This window comes from Castanea sativa, chromosome 4 (assembly GCF_040712315.1).
Source record: "Castanea sativa cultivar Marrone di Chiusa Pesio chromosome 4, ASM4071231v1".
NCBI lineage: Eukaryota > Viridiplantae > Streptophyta > Magnoliopsida > Fagales > Fagaceae > Castanea > Castanea sativa.
Window position 1 is genome coordinate 3,466,287 of NC_134016.1, and position 24,167 is coordinate 3,490,453.

Below are 24,167 nucleotides of genomic sequence, written 5' to 3' on the forward strand. Positions count from 1 at the left end.
ATAACTACTAGACAAATTGGGCAATATATTTAAGAACATTATTGGACCAACTCAAATAATTAGAGGCCAAGTTACATTTTTGAGGGTTAATTATTAAAATATTAAATATTTAGGGATAGGCCCCCACCCTAACATGTAGCTCCGCACTTTATCAAGATCTACCCAAATCTTAATGACGATCTCCAAGACTACAAGCTCCAGCACATAAGGCTCCTTTTAGAAAAAAGACACGTACGTGATAAACGTGTGAAAAAAGATGTTCCCATTGAAAAAAAGAAAGAAAGAAAATATTTGTTGCTTTTATCCTTTTTTTTTTTTTTTTTTGATAAATAATAGTAGGATTTTGTTAATGTGTATCCTAAAAGTATATAATAATTAATTATTTTTAAAAATATTTTATCAAGAATTGAAAAAGTATTGACAGCTTTTTTAATTTTTGAGAAAAATATTTCTAAAAATCGATAGTTTAATATGTGCTCTAAGGGCATACATTAATCGGACCCATAATAATATAATTAATACTAGTAGTTGCCGCTTGGTAGTATTTCAAGGTAAACATAAATTTTTTTTATTAAATTTTTTACAATGTAATATCTATAAATCTCACTTAATTTATTGGTAAGCTTTGAGATTTTATTTTTATTTTATTTATTTATCTCCTTTCATTTTTTTTTTTTTTTACATTTATGCATTTGTACATTCAAATTCTAAACTAATCTCATCCCTATATATATATATGTGTGTGTGTGTGTTTGTGTGTATTTCTCGAAAAAAAAATCTAAAACTAATCACAATTATTAAAAATTGAAAAGAAAAATTACATCTCACTTGGTCTAAACCATTGTTCTCCATTCTTCATCAATGAATCTTCCATGAAATTTCTTGTTTGGCAGGCTCCTCCTCCTGGATGTCATTACTCTAAAAATCTAATATTCAAATTCCCTTCCATTATTGTAACAATTAAATTATTAAAATTATCTTCTCATATTTTTATGGTAATTGATTGAATCAATTGATCTAAACAGTTATAAACTGTATTATCTTGTGATTGTTAGACTAATGGTTAAGAGCCTGTTTGAATGAGTGGGTTTTTGAATCATATCACTCAGTTTTCATAACTGAGTTCTCAAAACATGTGGGTCCTACAAAAAAATTTGTGTTTGACTTAGTTTTCAACACTTGTTTCCATTACTCAAAACTCAAAAATTTGAGTTAGAGTGATGAAAATAAGAAATAGCAAATGGATGTTTTCAAAAATTGAAAACTGAGTTATGAGTTTTGAAAATTAAGTTATGAAAACTGAGCTATCTCTAAACCAAACGGGCTCTAAGTGATTAAATTTACTATTTCCTAAAAGTTTTAAAGCAGGAGATCCTGTGTTCGATCCCTGACTTTACTCTACTTCCCATTTAAAATGTTAAATTCCCACTTGTTGGGCCCCTACTTATTAAGGGAAAGTTTAGACCCACAAGTAAGGGGGAGTGGTAGACTAATGGTTAAGTGATTAAATTCATCATTTTCTAAAAGTTTAAGTTTTTGGGACAATTGGTAATTTAACGGTGATATCATATCTTAATTGATATATGGTTTTGTACATGGTTGATAGTTTTGAATTGATGTTCAATACTTGTGTGTATATAGTACTAGTAGGAATCATATTGAATTACTCTGTTAATATGTGTATTGTCTCGTATTTCTGGTTTTATGGTAATTTGTTGAATTAATTGATTAAATAATTTGTAATATTTAGGATTAATTTGGATACAATTGAAAACACTGTAGTATAATAATTTCTAAATATATAAATAATACTATGATACCTATTTTTAATGAAAAGGTCGTTGAGAAATGAGATTTGTAGGTCCTATAAATGATGCACAGATCCACCAGTGTGCACTATTTACACAGAAAAATCAAACTAAAAAAACGCAAATGCTGGACGTGGGAAGCGCGTCCAAACGCTTCCTTAGGTTTTTTTTTTTTTAAAGACTCCTATAGGTTAACCCGAACTTACTTTGATTTTGCATAGATCTAAAACAAACAGTGAATTCAGATACTTTTGATCTGAAACCGATCAGTTTCTCATGTTCACATTCACACTTCAATAATTTTCACCTCAATTATTACAAATTCTGATCACTTTTGTCTTTTTAAGTCAAATATTACAAATTTTGATCACTTCTGAACATTTCAGGTTAGGCACTTTACAGTTCACATGCAATTGTCTTCAACCAATTTCAAAATCTCTTTTGATAGTACAAAGTGCATAGTCACTTTCTGCCTTATCTCTTCACATCTTCCGAGAAATCATGTTGTGCTCGTTTGGCGGGACTCCTCTGAGTGCCACTCCCTTGGCAACAATATTTGACCTTTCAACCATTATTATATAATATTAATTAAACGATTAGTTTACCTTCAATGTTTAAGAAAAAAAAAACTTATAGGATGATTATTATGGGTGGTAAAATCTCACACAATTCATAAATTCGATATGACCAATTCATTTATAAATTCATCATGAGTTGATATTAAATGAGTTCGGGTCATATTTGGGTTGACATGGCTAACCCGCTTGACTCATTTGACCCATTTGGCTTATAAAGTTATTAGTTATTTTGATATTATTGCTTAATTTATGATTATTTTTAAATGTTTATTACTATATTTATTGTTATAATTGTATTTTAATTTTTTTAGAGCCAATTGTATTTTAATTTTACATATATGAGAATTGATACAAATTATATAGAATAGGTATGACCTATTAATCAAATAGATTATTAAACAGGTCATATGTATTGATTTTTACATGACTTGTTAATTAAACGAGTTAAACGTGTCGGGTTAAGTCAACTTGTTTAATAAACAGGTTGTATTCGAGTTGAGGATTTCTAACACGTTTACTAAACCCATATAATTCAATACTCATGGCTCGACATAACACAAACCCGACTCGTGAACTAGAATTGCCATCCTAATTTTGATCTTAACTAAACTCCTATTTTCATTGTCTAAAAGTAGTTTGATTAGGGTAGACTCAATCCAATCTTGACCCTAATCAATTTTGGGTGAAACCCAAACTCAATCATGTAGGGGGAAAAAAAATCAAATCCTACCTGAGGTCTAAATTTTGGTCCTCTTTTTTGAGAATCGTGTCAAATCCAAACTCAGTATTAAAAAATAAATAAATAAATAAAATCTCACCCCAAGTCAATTTTTTTTTTTTTTTGGTTGAGTAACACCCCAAGTCAAATTTTAGTAGCTGCTCTTTGTGTAAGGTCTGGTTGTAGTTTTTTTTTCCTGCACTTGGAGTAGTTGTTTTCCTTGGCTAATTGCCTGTAATTAAGCCTGGGATTTATACTTTTTTATTTTTTTTGGGTTTCTTTGTTTTTGCTCTTTTGGTTCGTTTTTAATGAAAGTTTCTAATCAGTTCTCAAAAAAAAAAAAAAAAAAAATTGGTCATCGTTGCTAACACACCATCCGCTTGAATAATTTTCACCCCTAGGGGTGAAAATTTGGCGACGATGACCAATATTTTGGTTTTTTTTTTTTTTTTTTTAAAAGACTCTAATATGTTCACCCGAACTTACTTTGATTTTTCGTAGTTTTAAAACAAACAGCAAATTCAGATACTTTTGATCCGAAACCGATCAGTTTCTCACGTTCACATTCACGCTTCAATAATTTTCACCTCAATTATTACAAATTCTAATCACTTTTGTCTTTTTTAAGTCAATTATTACAAATTCTGATCATTTCTGAACACTTCTGGTTAGGTACCTCACACTTCACATGCAATTGTCTTCCACCAATTTCAAAAGCTCTTTTGATAGTACAAAGTGCATGAGTCACTTTCTGCCTTATCTCCTCACATCTCCCAAGAAATTATATTGCGCTTGTTTGACCATTCTTGCTATTATTCAATCAACCCTTTATACTTTACCTTTTTCTTTTTTTTGAATCAACTATACACTTTACCTTCTTCTTTTGAGGCAGTTCACATATACTTGTCTACATTGGTTCTTTCTTTCCTTTTTTTCTTGGGTGTACGTATTGAATTGCTTTTTTTTTTTTTTTAAGAAACGCTAACTTCAGCCAACAATTTTATAATAAACCAAAATATTATTTTGTTTTCTATATTTTGAGTTATAATTAATTTAGTCTTTGTATTTTTGTAACAATTAATTTAATTTTTATTATTTTCAACTTGTAATTAATTTGATATCTGATAGAAAATATTTACATGGCAAATGGTGTGAGCAATTGACATACTTGAGATTGACGTGGCATTAATATAGTAATAAAAAATAGCCTATCAGCATTTGAATATATAAAAATTAAATTACTATTTTAATGAAATAAGAAAATTAAAAAATTAAAAACCAAAAACCAAAAACATGAGCCCAGATGATTTTGAACGTGAACCTAGATCTCGAAATACACATCTCCATAAACTAAACCCAGATCTTATCCACACAAAAAAATAAAAACCAAACTCAAATATCTCTATTCGTTCCCTCACAACTTTTTGTTCCATTCCACGGAGCCCAAAACCATAGCCACAAAGCCAAAACCCCAAACTCACAATATCTCTGCTCACTTTCTCAATGCTACAGCAAAACTCTTCATCAACTTCAATTCATTACCGAAAAGCGAAAATTTCATAAATGAAAAAACGCAAAAAAAGAAAGAAAAAAAAAATCCCTTGAATATTTTCTATCACTTTCCTTTTCATGTTCCTAACTTTGTCCCTGGAATCATTTACACATTGAGAAAAAATCGTACTGGAAAATTTTTGTTAGATTTTGTTTTTCCGTCAATTTCGTGAGGAAATCTCAAAGGTTCTATGTATTTGAATGGTTTTCGCTAAATTTCAAAGTGGTTTTGTGGATGGTTGAGATTTGAATAGGTTCTATATCTAGGTTCATGTTCAAAATCATCTGGCTTCATGTTTTTAGTTTTTGGTTTTTTTTTTTATTTCATTAAAATTGATAAATTAATTTTTTTATTCAAATGCTAGAGCATTTTTTATTATTATTTTAATGACACGTCAGCGCCAAGTATGCCAGCTGTTCACATCATTTGTCATGTAGGTATTTTTCGTTAGTGAGTTAACATTTGGGACCAAATTGATTACAAGTTAAAAATAATAGGGACCAAATTGACTGTAGCTCCAAAATGTAGGGACTAAAATGATGTTTTTGCCTTTATAGATATTTTTATAAACTATTGTAATGGTAAATTATTATTAGTTCTCGCTTAGGTCAGTATTAACATTTTTTTTTTTTTACTTATCAATAATTACTCACTATGTTTGTAGTTTGTAAAATAATTTGTAACTCTAGTACTTTTTTTTAAAAAAAAATTTAGTAGCTTATTTGCAGAGTGTGAAGGAAAAATTTAGATAAATTAATACCGAGAAAATATATCATACTAACTATTAAACCAATATCAATACTCCACCAAAATATATAAGGAAAAATATGGAATTGTACCAACCTGTAATGTATTTTGAGTGTTTCGGCTGATACAATAAATTTTTTTTAAGAAAAATGTTACAAATTTGATTTTTTTTAATTAAAAAACATGTTATTTTAAATTAATAAATTGGTTAATGTATTTAGGCTTATAAATATGTGGATTTTAAACTTTTTGTTGATAAACATAAAAAGTAAAAAATTCATACTTATATAGATAAATACAAACACACACTCCTCCACCCGCGTGCACACAAGCATATTAATCGGTATCAAAATATTTTGTTCTCCTAGGGAAACCAAAATGGCCTCTTTTACGAAATTGACTCTCTTGACAAAACTACTTTTGGTTCATTTTCCACTTTGATCCCCATATCTTTTGAGCTCATATTCTGGTCCATAAAATTTGAAGATCTGTTTCAATTTAGTCTTTATGAGATGAAATTTAGTCTTTATCGTCATCTCATCGACGGAAATAGAATATGTAACACACTGAATGCACAGCTAGTATGTTAGATGCTAATAATAATAATAATAATAATAATAATAAATGTCACGTCCACGTCATTATATAATTAAAAATAATAATTTATCAATTTTTACAAAATAAAAAAATAAACTAAAAGACAAAACACACATGAATTAAGATCTTGGTTCATCTTGAACATCCACACACAAGAACACAAACCCACAAAATTCAACAAGATCCTCCAGAACACAACAAAAACATAAACCCAAAAACACAACAAGAACCTCCAGAAAACATAATAATACCACCTTAGCATTTAAATGAAAAAGTTCAAATAACAAAAATAAATGAAAATTCAAAATATCATCTTCTTTTTCTTCTCTCACTTTCTGAGCAACCAACCACTAATAAACACAAAGAAAATACCAATACACTACAACAAACATCAACAAAATCCACATCCTGCTCCCATTTTCTATAACGTTTTTGACAACCCACCCCCTCCCTCTTCTATTCTTTATGTTTGTCCCCACTGAAGTGAGTATACAATGTGTAGAATAGTAAATATGTGATAATTATTACTGTTAAGATTTGAGATAAATATAGATATTTGATTACATTTAGGTAGACTCAAAAAGAATCTTTAAGCTGGTTTTTGATATATATATATATATATATATATATATATATATATATATATATATATATATATATAATTAATGGATGTTCTTAGGACATTTATTAATGATTTTTTTTTTAATCCCAATTTGAGATTTATGTCTTAGTTCATTGAGATTTGTGTGTTTGTTAATCACCAAAATAACCAAGCATGGGATAAGACATAATTAAAAAAATGAACAACAAAATTGCATTGATGTTATTAACCGGTGTGTGGGTGTGGGTTTATTCATTTTTTGGGCTAGGTCTTAATTTAGTTGTTTTTTAACCCTTAAATTCCTTCATTCTCCCTTTCCAATCAAGAACAATTTGCAAAAATATTTCTGCATTTGAGGCAATATACATTAATTTTGTGAAAATGCTCCAAAACTTTTTTATTATTTTTTCCTTTCTCATCATTTACTACACGAATGTAGAACAAAAATGGATAAACCAGAAGAACAAAGATGCCAATTAACAGTAAAAGGATATGTAATTTTGTAAAACCAAAATCCCAGCTGAGCCTAAATAGAAAAAAAAAAAAAAAATCTCACGATTGCAGCATTGATAGTGATTAAGGCCTCTAATTTTAAGGATAAAAAGGATGATAGCATAAAGAGAACCAATACCGTCTTTGTAGAAAGTGTGATTTTTCTAGATAATGATGATTAACGTTTTGGATAGTTTTAACTTTTAAGAGTGACAAACTACTATAGAAGAGTAATGAAAAAAAAACAAAATTACACATCTTAAAAAATATAATAAAAAATGAAGGACGAGGATGATTTGAAGTGATAATATTTTGCTTTGGAGGCTTACATAAATAATGTTGTGACATTTGCTTTAAACAAAACACTTGCAAAATAATTATCTTTGGCTATTTAATTTAATCATTACGAGGAATATAAAAAAATAAAAGGAAATAAATAAAATAAAATCTCAAAGCTTACCGATAAATTAAGTGTGATTTATAGATAATACATTGTAAAAAATTTATTTTAAAAAAATTGATGTTTACCTTGAAATACTACCAGCAAGGCAGCAACTACTAGTATTAATTATACTATTATTTATCCAAAAAGATAAAAAGCAACAATTTTTTTTTTCTTTCTTTTTTTCAATGGGGAACATCTTTTTCACACGTTTATCAGGTGCGTGTCTTTTTTCTAAAAGGAGCCTTATGGGATGGGACATTACCATGTGCTGGAGCTTGTAGTCTTGTAGATACTAGGTCGTCATTAAGATTTGGTTAGATCTTGATAAAGACTTGGAGACACTCGCTTTACTCATTCCTTTGAAATCATAATTGAAAATTCACGTATAAATAAATACATGATATTTACATATATATATATATATATATATATATATATATATATATACTGACTTTATCAAAAACCATCTTAGAGAATTTTTATTTTAATGTCAAAATTTTTTATTTACCCCCAATTTGAGGTTTATGCCTTAGTTCAATGAGATTTATGTGTTTGTTAATAACCAAAATAGCCAAACGTAAGATGAGACATAATTTAAAAAATAGACAACAAAATAGCATAGAAGTTATTATCCAATGCGTGGGTGTAGATTTATTCATTTTTTGGACTGTCTGATCCCATTATGGAGTCTAAACTATTTGGATTAAGGCCTAATTTCAAATTGTGATGAATGGAATTTTGCAGCTAAAAAAAGCTCCTAAACACATACAGTGCACACAATTAGCTTAGTCTCTATTACTACTACTATAGGGGGAAAAACAAGGCAATTCATTTATTTTAAGACAAAATCACATTAAATTGTTAATAAATAAATCCAAGGGAAATACATAATAAGTGATCTTTTTAAAAAAAAAAAAAATTATGCATTTGTACATTCAAATTCTAAAACTAATCACAATTATTAAAAATTGAAAAGAAAAGTTACATCTCACTTGGTCTAAACCATTGTTCTCCATTCTTCATCAAAGAATTTTCAATCCAAAAAAGGGCCCTTCCTTCTCAAAAGTGAAAAATGATGACCATAACACACCACTTCTTCTATATGTTCCTTGAGACACCAGGCAAGGCTGATTTAATCAGTAACAAGCAAGATTGTCAAAATCGGGATCCTACGTAGAATCGTAGAAGGTAGGTAGAATTGTGAATTGTAAGATCGGATCGTGAATCGTAAGATCCTACATATTTTCAGATTTTAAGCAAAAAACCTATTGATAGTGACTTTGTATATTATATAATCACTTAAAATATGAATCCATCCATTAAAAAAAATTGCATCATAAAATGTCATTTGCACACACTACATTGTTTTTATGTCATTCTAACATAACAAAATATATTTAACTTTTGACATAATGTATCTAAAAAGTTCAGTATATGTTTAATTAGCAACTAAATACCAAAATATTATCTACACATATGTAAAATGTTTTCAAAATTCTAAGTTCCAAATCCAAAATAAGTTAGGCTAGTTAGCATATAAAAACTAGCAAATTACAAATTTACAATATGTAATCCAAAAGAGAATTTTCAATCTAAGGTAAACTAGCTAATTACAAATATGAAATCCAAAAGAGAATTCTCATTCTAAGGTTCTTTTAATCTAATCACTATCATTGTCATATTCCATTTCATCATCTATATCCTTCCTAGTATCAACATCCAAAACGTTAAACTTAAGTACTATAAGTTTTTTTTGAGATTTTATATTGACATAGGGGTAAATTTGGGACTTCAATTCATTATTGGGTTTCTGATAACCCGTTGGGTTTGTGGGTTTAGGTGGATTATCTTACCCAAATGGATCCCACTTTAAAAAAAAAAAAAAAAATCAAGCCAAATGGTAGGATCGGTAGGATCCTCTACGATCCTATACGATCCTACCATTTTTGCGATCCTACTACGATTTTAAACCTTTTGGTGAGGTAGGATCGTAAAATCGTGCGATTTTACGATCCGGATCGCGATTTTGACAACCATGATAACAGGTAATATTAGCTTGCCTAGTATTTCCTCAACAACAACATTAAGGATAGTCTCAGCCATTTTTACTTTGTTTCTCTAATAAGACACAGATATGGTAAGTATTTGGAAAGTAGAGAAGAATTATGATGTTAAATATTTTTAAAAAAAATCTAAATGGAGCCTTGTAGGACCCAAGCCATCGTCACTATCTTCTTTAATTTTTCATGTTCACATTCATGCTTAAAAATTCTTTACTTTTTTTTTTTTTTTTTTTGAGACAGAAAAATGTCACCTTCCTTATTACAAATTGTCTTCACCGATTTCAAAGTCTCTTAGATAGTACACTACGCATGATTCACGTTCTGCTTTATCTCTTCTCATCTTCAAATAAATTGTTCTTTGGGAACTCCTTTGAATGGCAATGCCACACTTTGGAATAGTATTTCACCCCTTTAAACATTTTTGAATGGAAAAAAAAAATTTAATGAATTCTCTAAAAATATTGATTTATGAATTATTTTTAGAAATTTGATTCATTTATCATTAATGTTTAAGAGAAAAATACAACTTATGGGTTAATGTTGATCTAAACTAAACTTGTATCATTCATGTTTAAAAGTAGTGACTTCTTTTGATTGAGGTAGTTTTAATTCAATACAATCTTGGCCCTAATCAATTTTAGGTGAAACACAAATTCAATCACGTAGGAAGAAAAAAAAAATCAAATCTTACCATTGTCTAAATTTTGGTCCTCTTCACCATGTCAAACCCAAACTTAATCATGTAAAAATAAATAAATAAATAAATAAATAAAACAAAAAAACAAAACCAAAATAAAGAATCTTACTCGAAGTCTAAATTTTGGTCAATGTCAATCGTCACCATCATAATTGTCAAAATCACTATCTGAATTGTAAGATTACATGATTTTACGATCCCCTCACCAAAATATTTAGGATCACACTAGGATCATAAAAATACTAGGATAGTACGTAAAATTGTATATGACCGTAGGATTATATGGGATCCTACCGATCTTACCATTCCTACGAAAACATAATTTTTTTGTTTTTTTTTTATGAGATAAATTTTTAGATTTGACCAAGTTTTAAGAGTTTTTATTTTTTCATGTTGTGATGGAATAAATTTTAGCTTTTTTGGAAATTTAAATTATGTTAACGGATAGGGAAATGCTTTCTAGTTTATAGTGTTTTATGTTCATATTCATGCATTGAAATTTTTTCAATATTAGTATTATTTTTTGGAGACAGAAAAAAAAACTTTACCTTCATTATTACAAACTAGAAGGTTGCCCGCGCGTTGCGCGGATAATGCTATAAGCTTTTATGTAAAATGGTTTTTGAAATTTTCGTACATATATTATAACATAAATGGTGGATATTTTCATTGCTAAAATCACCTACAATTATAGTAGAAATTTCAGAGCATGTAGGCATATTTTTTTGTCTACCATCAGTTGTCTACCAATTAATTGCAAGCATACATTATGCATATCAAACTCCTTGAACCTGTCCCTTGTCATACGAAATGTCTAACTAAGGCGTTGACCCTATGAAGCATCTTCAGTTGATCGTAAACCAATTACTTGCAAGCATACATTATGCATATCAAACTCCTTGAACCTGTCCCTTGTCATACGAAATGTCTAACTAAGGCATTGACCCTAAGAAGCATCTTCAATAATATTTTAACTATAGCAGTGCTAAGGTTGCATAGTGATTCATGTCTAGGCCAAGCAACAAACACACTTTGATATTGTCAAGGCTCTTGCGGACAGTCGTACATGATACTTGACCAATAAATAAATAAAGCAAGTAGTTTCAATGATGGTTGAGGTAGACATGATTCAACATATTTAACAATTTTTTAACCACCGTACACCCTTGGTGCGATGCTCACTCCATAAGTATAAGTACTTATGGGGTTTGGGAGGTAAGGGTCGGGGTTCAAGTCTCCAGGAGGGACCTTCACACGCATATACACTTAGATTAGGCTAGAATAGAAATTCTATCTTCTATAAAAATAAAAATAAAAAAATAAACAATTTTTTAACAAAGGTGTACCAGTATAATATATTTAACAATTTTTTAATACCATTTTGAGTTTATATAGATTCTAGGCTAACCTTCAAATAATGGAGACACCACATAATTTTTTTCTGCCCACTTAGTTCTTAATTTGTACCTTTGGGGTTCTATTGTTTCTTTCTTTGTTCTTATTTTTAACAATTGAGTTTCTATCATTTAGTAGGACATAGAATATTTGTAGATTGTGGTGATTATTTAAAAAATTTGCTACCAAATAATACTTAACCCCTCAATAGGTAAAAGAAAATTATTCACCTAAAAATAATAACTTCTTTCTTACCCGTAGCTAATTTAATTTGTTTCACTTATGTCAATTATATAAGCTGCTACATCATACAACCAAATAAAAATTATAAATTTTCTGCCAAGCATTTTATCAAATACTATGGATTCAAAATAAAATATATGATTACTCTTGGGCTCTTTGCACTTTGAATCCCACAAAAGTTTTGCCTCCATTGGCGCTTTGAATGTGACCCTATCCATAGAGATACATGTATTTGTGCTCCGACTACATGTGGCTTGGAGGAGCTTGATTTATTGATTAAGCTTCTTCCTCATTGATCTTTCTACCTGCCCAACAAACCAGATTAGTTACTCAACCTGTCTTTGCCTTAGGGTCTAAATATTACCCAATTCAACTAATTTTCTTAATCACATCCTCATATAACATATTTAAATCACTCACCAAAAGCCAAATCATAAATTACAAAAATAGTGTGGCTTAGTAAAAATCTCAACCAGTAAACAGTTCAAATGAAAAGAAACAAACCACCATCTAGTTCGATTATCAAAAACCCATTACCAAACAACAACAAAGAATGAACAAATTGAGTATTAGTATTTTGTACCTCTTAGATACTGAAGAAGGGTTTGATAAATTAGGGGCTGGTGGCATTTTCTCCTTGTGTTTAGTGACTTTAGTCCCCGGCCAAAACATGGTAAAGTTGAAGCTTCAATCTACCCGAGTCTATCTTCCCTTAAACATTGCAAACCGCAAACTTAGTATCCCAAATAAAATTTTGAAAAAAAAAATTGAAAGAAAGAAACAAAGAGAGAGAGTTGGCAATATTTATTTATTTACAGACACTAAGAAAGGAGCTTTTGTCCATGAACTCAAAGAGGAATCATTGATCCATAAATATATAATTTTCAAAAGAAATAGGTACAATAGTGTGCGTTTAATTGAAAGGGGAAGTGAAAGAGTTTTTTGTTTGTGTTTTTGCTAGAAGAAGTGAAGAGTTAAGACTTAAGAGACGTAGAAAGAACTGAAGAGTTAAGAAAGAGAATGAATGAAATTTAAAAAATTTAAGATAGGTTTGATCTCAACAGAAATTACTTGGAAAGTATAATATTATTGTAAAGGTGTAATATAGTGCAAAGCTTGGTCTCACTTTGCCAGGTGCTTATCCATAGTGTGCATTTAAATTTGAACGGGGAAGTGAAGTTTTTTTTTTTTTCCGGAAGAAGTGAATAGTCTTTTTTTTTTTTTGTGGATGGAAAGAAGTGAAGAATTAGGAGAGAGGAAGAAGTGAATTGATTTTTGATGAAGCAATAAGTGCTAAACATAAAAGCTGCATTGTTTTAATTTTTGAAGTTGGAAAACATCATTTCATAATAAAGAGGATTGCAAAGAACTCATATAGAGCGCCACATGGCAGAACCTCATGCACTCTCGCATGAGGTCTCTGCTTTTATATATATATTGATTTGAACACTGTTACACCACAGGATTAGGATTTGGTGCAATAGTTAGGGCTATTGCATCATGTAATACTTCTTACATCATTTTCACATTTTCAAAAATTTTAACTTTTTTTAAACTCTCAACTTTTTTAACTTTTTAACTTTCTTGATTCAATGGTTAGTATTAAAAATTATTTTTTTTAAAATTTTAATCTGAACCATTAAGAAGGTATTGCATGGTACAATAGCTAGCCAAATCTCAATCCAACCTTTTCAAGTACTTAATAGTTCACATGCAATTATCTTCCACCGATTTCATTGTCTTGATAGTACAATGCGCATGCTTGTATGCGATACTTTCTGCTCTATTTCTTCTAATCTTCCATGAAATTTCTTTTTTGGCAGGCTCCTCTTGGATGCCATTACTCTGAAGAAATCTAATATTCAAATCCCTTCCATTATTGTAACAATTAAAATTATCTTCTCATATTTTTATGGTAATTGATTGAATCAATTGATTTAAATAGTTATAAATTGTATCATCTTGTGATATCATATGTTACTTGAGATATGGTTTTGTGTAGGGGTGTCCACGGGTCGGTCCGGGTCGGGTTTGTGCCTAACTCGGACCCGACCAAGTCGGGTTCTAAATTTTCAGACCCACCGCCGACCAGTTAGAAAATCGGATCGGATTGGATGGATCTTGCCAGAAAGTGGTCGGGTCTTGGTCGGGGTTGATTATTTGCAAATCGACGAGAATCCGGCCAAGAAAACATGAAAAAGGTAGAATCCGGCGAGAAAATTTTGAAAAACGTTAGAAATCCGACAAGATCTCGCCAGATCCAGCGAGATCTTGGCCATTTTTGGCAAGATCTTGGCTAGATCTAGCGAAATCTCACTGGATCAAGCTTAAATCTTCCCAAGAAATCTCAAAACTCGCCGGATCTACCCAAAAAAAAATAATCTTAAAACTTGCTGGAAAAATGGTGGGTCGGTCGGATCGGGTTTCACAGATTTGAGAGGAGGAGATCCGATCTCCTACCCGTTAATCTCGGATTTTAGAGAATCAAATCTGTTGCCGATCGCCGGAGCAGTCGATTCGGTCGGCGGCATCAGGTGGGTCGGTTCCTGCGGGTCTCTGGACAGCCCTAGTTTTGTGCATGGTTGATTGTTTTGTATTGGTGTTCAATACTTGTGTGTATATAGTACTAGTAGGAATCGTATTGAATTACTGTATACTTTGATTTTTCATACATCTAAAACAAACAGTATATTGAGATACATTTGATCTGAAACAGATCAGTTTCTCATGTTCACATTCACACTTCAATAATTTTCACCTCAATTATTACAAATTCTGATCACTTTTGTCTTTTTAAGTCAATTATTTCAAATTCTAATCACTTCTGGTTAGGTACTTCACATTTCACATGCAATTGTCTTCTACCGATTTCAAAGTTTCTTTCGATAATACAAAGTGCATGAGTCACTTTCTGCCTTATCTCTTTGCATCTTCCAAGAAATTATATTGTGCTCGTTTGGCGGGACTCCTCTGAGTGCCACTCCTTGGGCAACAATATTTGACCTTTCGACCATACTATATAATAATAATTAAACAATTAGTTTATCTTTAGGTAACGTTTGGATTCACGTTTTTCGTCTACGTTTGCGCGTTTTCTCCTCCTCCTTTTTTTCTTCAGCGCTTATGAATAGTAACCGGTATTGTTCATACACGTGATTACACTATGCGGGAGACAAATTTACTGTTACGCACTGTTCATGAGATCCACAAGCACTTTATTCAAAAAAAAAATTAAAAATTGGTCTCACAATACTATTCACACATTTTAAAAAAAAAATTGCTATAGTATTTTCAGCTTTCAACAATAAGTTTTATCCAGATAGACCCTTAATGTCTAAGGAAAAAAAAAAACTTAGAGGTTGAAGTTGATTATGGATGGCAAAATTTGACACGAACTGCGAATTTGATATGACTAATTCGTTTATAAATAGGTTATGGGTTGATGTTAAATGATTCGGGTCATATTCGGATTGGCATGGCTAACTCGTTTAATAAACGAGTTGTGTTCGTGTTCAACATGCGAACCCGTCTGACTCATTTGACTCATTTAGCTTATAAAGTTATTAATTATTTTGATATTATTGCTTAATTTATGATTATTTTTTATATGTTTATTACTATATTTATAATTATAATTGTATTTTAATTTTAGATATATGAGAATTGAAAAAAATTATATAGGATAGGTATGAACTATTAATTAAATAGATTTATATATATATATATATATATATATATATGCAAGATAGAATTTATACTTTTAGCCTAATCTAAGTGTATATGTGTGTGAAGCTCTCTTCTAGAGATTTGAACTCCGGTCCTTACCCGCCACACCCCACAAGCATTTATACTTATGAAGTGATTACCGCACCAAGGGTGCGCGCAGCGCGGTGGTTCAAATAGATTATTAAACGGGTCATATGTATTGACCTTTATATGACTTGTTAATTAAACGAGTTAAACATGTCGGGTTAGGTCTACTTGTTTAATAAACAGGTCGTGTTTGGGTTAAGGATTCCTAACAAGTTTACTAAATAGGTCGGGTTCGGGTTAACCCATATAACTGAATACTCATGGCTCGACACAACACGACACTAACCCGACCCACAAACTGGAATTGCCACCCCCAATGTTGATCTTAACCAAATTCCTGTTTTCATTGTATAACTCATTGTCTAAAAGTAGTTTAATTAAGGTAGATTCAATCCAATCTTGACCCTAATCAATTTTGGTGAAACCCAAACTCAATCATATAGGGAGGAAAAAAAAAATCAAATCTTACCCGAGATTTAAATTTTGGTCCTCTTTTTCAAGAATCGTGTCAAACCCAAACTCAGTCATGTTAAAAAAATAAAATAAAAATAAAAATAAATCTTACCCCAAGTCAAATTTTGTTCATGTTGCCAACTCACCATCCACTTGAATAATTTTCACCCCTGTATGATTATTGTAACTTTTGATCATTCTTGTTATTATTCTATCAACCCTTTATACCTTACCTTTTTCTTTTTTCTTTTTTTGAATCAACTTTATACTTTACCTTCTTCTTTTGAGGCACTTCACATATACTTGTCTACATCGGTTCTTTCTTTTTTTTTTTTTTCTTTTTTTTTTTTGGTGTACGTATTGAATTTTTTAAGTAATGCTAACTTCCGTGAACAATTTTATAATAAGCGAATATACTATTTTGATATCTATATTTTGGAGTTACAGTTAATTTAGTCATTATATTTTTGCAATAATTAATTTGGTCTCTGTTATTTTCAACTTGTATTAATTTGGTCCGTATTATTAACTCACATTTTCAACTTGTAATTAATTTGGGCCCTATCATTAACTCACTAATAGAAAATGCTTACGTGACAAATGGTGTGAGTAACTGGCATACCTGTGGCTGATGTGACATTAAAATAGTAATAATAAAAAATGCCCTATCAGCATTTGAATAAACAAAAATTAAATTAACTATTTTAACGAAATAAAAAAATTAAAAAATTAAAAACCAAAAACATGAACCCAGATGATTTTGAACGTGAACCTAGATCTGGAAATACACATCTCCGTAAACTAAACCTAGATCTTAATTAACCACAAAAAAATAAAAATCAAACTCAAAATATCTCTATTCGTTCCCTCGCAACTTTCGCTTCATTCCACGGAGCCCAAAACCATAGCCACAAAGCCAAAATCCCAAACTCACAATATCCCCGCTCACTTTCTCAATGCTACAGCAAAACTCTTCATCAACTTCAATTCATTACCAAAAATTTCATAAATGAAAAAATGCAAAAAAAAAAAAAAAAAATCCCTTGAATATTTTCTATCACTTTCCTTTTCATGTTCCTAACTTTGTCCCTGGAATCATTTACACATTGAGAAAAAATCGTACTAGAAAATTTTTGTTGGATTTTGTTTTTCTGTTAGTTTCATGAGAAAATCTCAAATGTTCTATGTATTTGAATTGTTTTCATTGAATTTCAGAGGGGTTTTGTGGATGGTTGAGATTTGAATAGGTCTATATCTAGGTTCACGTTCAAAATAATCTGGGTTCATGTTTTTAGTTTTTGGTTTTTAAAATTTTTTTTTATTTCATTAAAATTGATAAATTAATTTTTGTTTATTCAAATGCTGATGGAGCATTTTTAGTATTATTTTAATGACACATTAGCGTCAAGTATACCAACTGTTCACACCATTTTCTATGCAAGTTGAAAATAATAGAGATTAAATTGATTGCTATAAATATGTAGGGACTAAATTGATTGTGACTCCAAAATATAGGGACCAAAATAATGTTTTGCCTTTATAGATATTTTTATAAACTATTGTAATAGTTAATTATTATTAGTTCTCGTTTAGGTCACTATTAACATCATTTCTTTTTATTTACCAATAATCATTCATCATGTTTGTAATTTGTAAAATAATTTGTATCTCTAGTATTTTTTTATTTTTTAGTAGCTTATTTGCATAATGTAAAGGAAAAAGTCTAATAAATCAATATTGTACTAAGAAAATATATCATACTAACCATTAAACCAATATCGATACTCCGATAAAATGTACAAGGAAAAATATTAGATTGTACCAACCTGTACTGTGCATATTTTGATTGTTTCCGCTGATACAATAAATTTTTTTAAAAAAAAATGTTACAAATTTTATTTTTTTATATTAAAAAAGCATGTTATTTTAAATTAATATATTGGTTAATGTATTTAGGCTTATAAAATATGTGGATTTTAAACTTTTTGTTGATAAACATAAAAAGTAATGAATTCATACTTACATAGATAAATACAAACACACACTCCGCACACGCGTGCACACACACATTAAATTATTAATTGGTATCAAAATATTTTGTTCTTCTAATGAAACCGAAACGGCCTCTTGTACGAAATTGACTCCCTCGAAAAAAAATACTTTTGGGTCAATTTCCACTTTGATCTCCATATCTTTTGAGCTCATATACTAGATCATAATATTTGAAAATCGTTTTCAATCTAGTCTTTATCGTCATCTTACCGATAGAAATAGTATATGTAACACAAAGAGTGCACAACAGGCATGTTAGATGCTAATAATAATAATAATAATAATAAATGTCATGTCAACCTCATTATTTAATTAAAAAGTAATTTTTCAATTTTTACGAAAAAAAACACACACACATATGAATTAAGATCTTGGTTCATCTTGAACATCAACACACAAGAACACGAACCCACAAAATTCAACAAGAACCTCCACAACGCAACAAAATCATAACCCCAAAAACACAACAAAAACATAAACCCAAAAACACAAGAAGAAACTCCAGAACACATAGGGTCCGTTTGGATAGAACTTATTGCTGAAAACTGAAAACTGAAAACACTGTAGCAAAATAATTTTAAAATGTGTGAATAGTACCGTGGGACCTATTTTTAATGAAAAAGTTGCTGAAAAGTAAAATTTGTGGGTCCGTAAACAGTGCACGAATGCACTGTTCACAGAAGATTGGGTCAACACTTGCGGCTGGAGGAAAAAAAAAAAAAAAAAAAAAAAACAAAACAAAACGCGGACGCAGAAACGCACTATCCAAACTCCACCATAATATTACCACCTTAGCATTTAAATGAAAAATTTCAAATAACAAAAATAAATTCAAATTCAAAATATCATCTTTTTTTTTTTTTTTTTTCCTGAGCAACCAACCACTAATAAACACAAAGAAAATATGAATACACTACAACAAACATCAACAAAATCCACATCCTGCTCCCATTTTCTATAAAGTTTTTGACAACCCACCCCCACCCCCTCCCTCTTCTATTCTTTACGTTTGTCCCCACTGAAACGTCTCTTTCTCTCATTTCACCTTCTCTCTCTTCGTACCCTCCACGAATGAGCTCAAAGAGCTTCCTCCCACAAAAGAAAGAAGATGAAGAAATCGGGTCCACTATTAGAAATAGGATCAAGGCTGCTAGGTCCATCTTCTAACCCCACTGCTAGAGATCGCTTAGGTTGCTTGGATTGCTACTTTATTTTCTCTCCTTTATTTTTGCGTTGTTTTGTGTTTATGGCCTAAGCTCTTGAAATAAAATTTAGACAAAAAGTAGTGTGAGATTTATAAAGATAATTAAAGTAAAAAGCTAACTTTCAATTAGTTGCCAGATACGCATGAATGTGTCTGATTGGGAATAATTTATTTTATTTTATTTTTAAAATTATTATAGATAAAAATTAAAAACTAAATAAAATAAGTCAATTATATATATATATATATATATTTATTTATTTACTTAAAATACGTTAGAAAAGTTGGAATACTGTATAAGGTGGGACCCATGGGGACTAGTGAATTGAAATAAGTTAAATGAAACGTTTTATAGCAGGACCATGTAAACCATTTTTTTTAAGAGCAAAAAGCAAATAACCTCCCTATTTGTAGGTTTGAGGTCTCACCCACATCCATAGGAATGGAAATAAACATGTCTATCTGTTAGCAAAATATGTTCAAGCTTTTGTGTTCATCAAAACATATATATATTCAAGGTGTTGGGTAGTATGTTACCTGAATTGAAGAAAACTCTTTATTTTTAAAACATATTCTCTCAAAATATGTAATTTATTTTTTGTTCATTATAATAAAATTCCAGTTTGAGTGGGAATCATGTAAAGCTTGAAGGAATTGAGTTGTGTGGCATGCTAAAATAAGTTCTCTCTTCTGCTAAAAAACTTGGGACCCCTAAATAGTAAGGACGCCCACAAACAGTAGCTCAAAATAAGCAAATAATCAGCTCATCAGCTCATCCCAACAGTTCTTATTTAGCTTAATGGTTGAGAGGATAAAAATAAGCAGGTTCTTATGAAGCTCTAATAATCAATATAATCCAAAATTAGCGATGTTTACCGTGATGCTGTTAAGTATTTGGAAAGTAGAGAAAGAATTGTGATGCTTTATAGTCTAGTAGCAACAAGCCAACAACCATTGTTATAAGTTTACATTTTTTTTTTTAAAAATAAATTACACTTTACCGCCCAGTGACGGCTACAGGAATTTGTTTTAGGGTAGTCATTAAAACTTAAATTAAACAAAATTTAATAAAATAAAATTTGATTATACCGATATCACAAACAAGCACAAATACATAAATCTTTAAAATTTTATTCTACGAGTTTTCATATTTTGAAATTGATGTATGATAATTTCGTTATCAATTCTATCAACTGTATCATTTTCAATGTATACAATCAAACAAACATTAAACTACTAATATTCCATTCAATTACAAACATCTTGCCTAATAAGTAACAATATCAACAGAGTACATCATCTTTTTTTATGATCTATTCCAACCAATTTTTGTATTCTTTAAACTAATTAGTATTAAATCAACACAATGCTCCGTTAATTTCTTTTTTAGGAAAATCATGGCCAAGAAGTTGACAAAAACTTCTTTGTAAATATGCTCTTCTTATTTCAACCTAATCATTAGGATAAAAAAATGAGACATTTTCTCATAGCCTATGATCTGAAAGAAAATTATTAAAGTCAACACAGTTTTGCTTAGAATATTAATATTGCAATAAAAGTGATTTCTTTATAAGAAATTTATTCATGGTGCAAAATAATAAAGGGTAAACTATAAGTTCATTCAATATACCCAATTTAGGCATTCAACTGTTATATAAATCATATTCAATAAGATATTTAGACATTACTTAATTTAGTGTATATGCATATGTACAAAATATATCATATAAATTCAACAAATTCAGCTAAAGAATAAAATAAACACTAATAGACTAGTCATTGAAAATGCATGTCTTTTGAAACACAATTTAAAAATCACAATTTAGATGAAATCTCTTCTCTCGCAAATAGGAGAGCAATCAAGTCAGCAAGACTAGAAACAGTAGCATTATAAATATTTCAATGTAAAATTGATGGGTAATTGAGAAGTCAGTGGGTGGTTGGGATAGATAATGAAATGAATTGGACTTTATCACTTGATTTTATTTTGGCTCAAGGCACAAAGCATATCCATCCATAATACATGGTTCAAGCGAGGATGAAGTTTGTCCTCTTGAAACAACAATTTTATTATTATTTTTTCAATTTGTATTAAATTTTTTGATATAAAAGTATTAAAAACCTCATAGATTCACTTCAAAAAAAAAAAAAAAAAATTGTTTGGTCACTTGATGTGATACTGATTACAAGTCTCTTGTAGTTTGTACTATAATTATTGATACATTGTCAATAGCTTATTAGCATTATTTGAACAATAGGGACAAACTGGGATTCTTAAAACATTTTTCCTTCTTTCAATTATTACGCTCTGCATAGATGTTAGAAGCATTACTTTCCCATAAAAAAAAAAAAAGAAACAAAAAAAAAAAGCGATACTTTGTCAAATGGATCCAAAACATTTTCTTAAAATAACCACAAAAAACAAAAGGGGTACTAACATTTGATTTGGGCTTTTGGGCTCAATTTGGGTAATTTTTTAGAAGTATTACGTTCTCAATATTTTCACGATACTTTTATAATAAATCCTAGATGAGTAGTTTTTACTAGTTCTAATTTGAACCTACCATAGAAATCGCTTTTTTGTCTACCAATAACAGCTAGTAACAACTTACTACTTAAGATTTATTTGTGAAACTATTGTGAAAATGTTGTATAAATTGCATTTTTTGAAATTCTTTGGTTCAACCTTCAATGGACCAAAATTTTGGAAAGCTCAAATTTTATTTTGAATGGACTCAAAATTTTTATTTAGGGTATTCAAGTTTTTTTCAGGTAGGTCAACAACCCATATTAATTTAAAATTAAAATTTTTTAAGGTATTAAAAAAAAAAATCAATTCAAGGTTGTCATGTGACCACCTTGAGTAACATGTAAAGTTGTCATTCTTACCACCTCAATCTATATCTCATATTATACTTTGTACCATCAACTAGTTAAATGTATATTTTGCATCATAAATTATGACCCTTATTATACTTTGCACCCTAATAACAAGTTTGATGTTAATTTGGACGAAAATCCAAAATTTAGGATATAAAGTATAATTAGGAATATAATTTAAGGTAGTAAAATATAATTTTTTTTTATTATAAAAAATTGAGAAGAAGGACAATTGAGTTTTTTGCGTGGTGTAATTTTTAATTTATTTTTCAACTGTTTTTATAGGAGAGAAAAAATCTTTAAGATATAGGGCATTGTACCTAATGTAATAAACGTAGTATTGGGTGCAATTAAAAGAAGTTAAAACAAATTTCACAAAAAAAGCTAAAAAATTAGAATTAAAAAGTAGAAGTAGTAATGGTCCGTTTAGTACATGTGTTTAAAAACTAAAAATTGTTATTTAAAAATATTTGTGAAAATACAAATAGATAAAAAAAATATATAAAAATACGTAAAATATTGTTTAAAAACTGAAAATAGTTGTTTGAAATGACCAACCAAACACCCCTAAAAGTCTCGAGGGCAAACTGTGCCAGGTGCGATGACCTAGCAATTGCACACTATCCAAATCCAAAAATCTCACCTTCATTATTACAAATTCTGACCACTGTTGGTTTTCAGTTTTACACTCCTTTTTAGGTATTTCACAGTTCATTTGCAATTGTATTCCACCGGTTTCAAAGTCTCATTGATGGTACACTGTGCATAAGTCACTTTCTGTTTCTCTTCTCGTCTTCTAGGAAATTGCTTGTTTGGCTAAGTTCTTTGAATACCACTTGGAACAATATTGATCTTTTAAAAATTTGTATATTATATTAATTAAACGATTAATTTATCTTTAATGTTTTAGAGAGGGAAAAAAAAAGCCTTTAGAGCATCAAGCCAGTGCTCCTAAAATCTTCTAAAATGCAAAAAAACGATGTGGCGTAAAAATGCGTAAATATACACCTATGAACAGTAACTGTGTATATATATACGGTTATTGTTCATGTGTAAAAGATTTTTTTTTTCTTTTTTTTTTCTCTCCTCTATCAAACTACTTTTCTTCCCAAACCTTTACAACAACCTAGCGCACCAGAATAAGAAGGAAGAAGAAAATAACCACCAACCACCAAATCTAGCGCCACCACCAAACTCCGCATCCTAGCACAGAAAATTAACCAAAAATCAACAGAAAATTAACCAAAAATTAACAAAAAATTAACCCAAAATCAACGGAAAAACAATTAGAAAATCCAACTCAAAATCAAGACAAATCCAACTCAAAATCATTCAAAACTCACCGGTAAACCCAACCCAAAAACAGTTCAAACCCACTAAAAAACCTAGCCCAAACCATACTCAACGGAAAACTCACGTGAAATGCCTAACAGAGCTAGATCTGCCGCTCGATCTGCTGCCACTGCTGCCGCCCGATTTGCTGCCGCTAGATCTTCCATTGCTGTCGTCAGTTGGGGGTGGAAGGCGAAGGGTTGGTGGTGGAGGAGAGAGGAAGGGGCAAAGGAAAGAGGGAGGCCGAATCGGTGGAGGGCTGAGCCGGCGAAACGGATAAAGTATTAATAAATAATAATAATAAAAAACAATAAATAATATTATTTAATTAGAATAGATGTGTAAAATAGATAAACTGATGTGGGTGTTTTGAAATTGTGATAGTGTAAAATAGAAAAAGTAGGTTTTTAGTGTAAAATAGACGGAAATTTTCAAACGGACTGATGTGGTTGCTCTAATGGGTCGATGATGATCTAAACTAAATTCCTATCATATGT

General features: G+C 30.0%; 1 long non-coding RNA gene across 6 annotated transcripts; it reads right to left on the minus strand.

Moving 5' to 3' along the window:
• Window positions 1-8,532: 8,532 nt before the first annotated feature.
• LOC142632134 (uncharacterized) lies at window positions 8,533-13,220 on the minus strand. Of its 6 annotated transcripts, none has more exons than XR_012843737.1 (3): window positions 12,520-12,746; window positions 12,082-12,241; window positions 8,533-8,665 (listed from the first exon to the last, which is right to left on the minus strand). It is a non-coding gene; the product is annotated as an uncharacterized LOC142632134 (long non-coding RNA). The 6 variants fall into 6 exon arrangements; XR_012843734.1 differs by lacking the exon at window positions 8,533-8,665 and adding an exon at window positions 13,063-13,220 and having other exon boundaries at window positions 11,916-12,241; window positions 12,520-12,647; XR_012843733.1 differs by lacking the exon at window positions 8,533-8,665 and adding an exon at window positions 13,008-13,220 and having other exon boundaries at window positions 11,916-12,241; window positions 12,520-12,647.
• Between the last annotated feature and the right edge of the window lie 10,947 nt (window positions 13,221-24,167).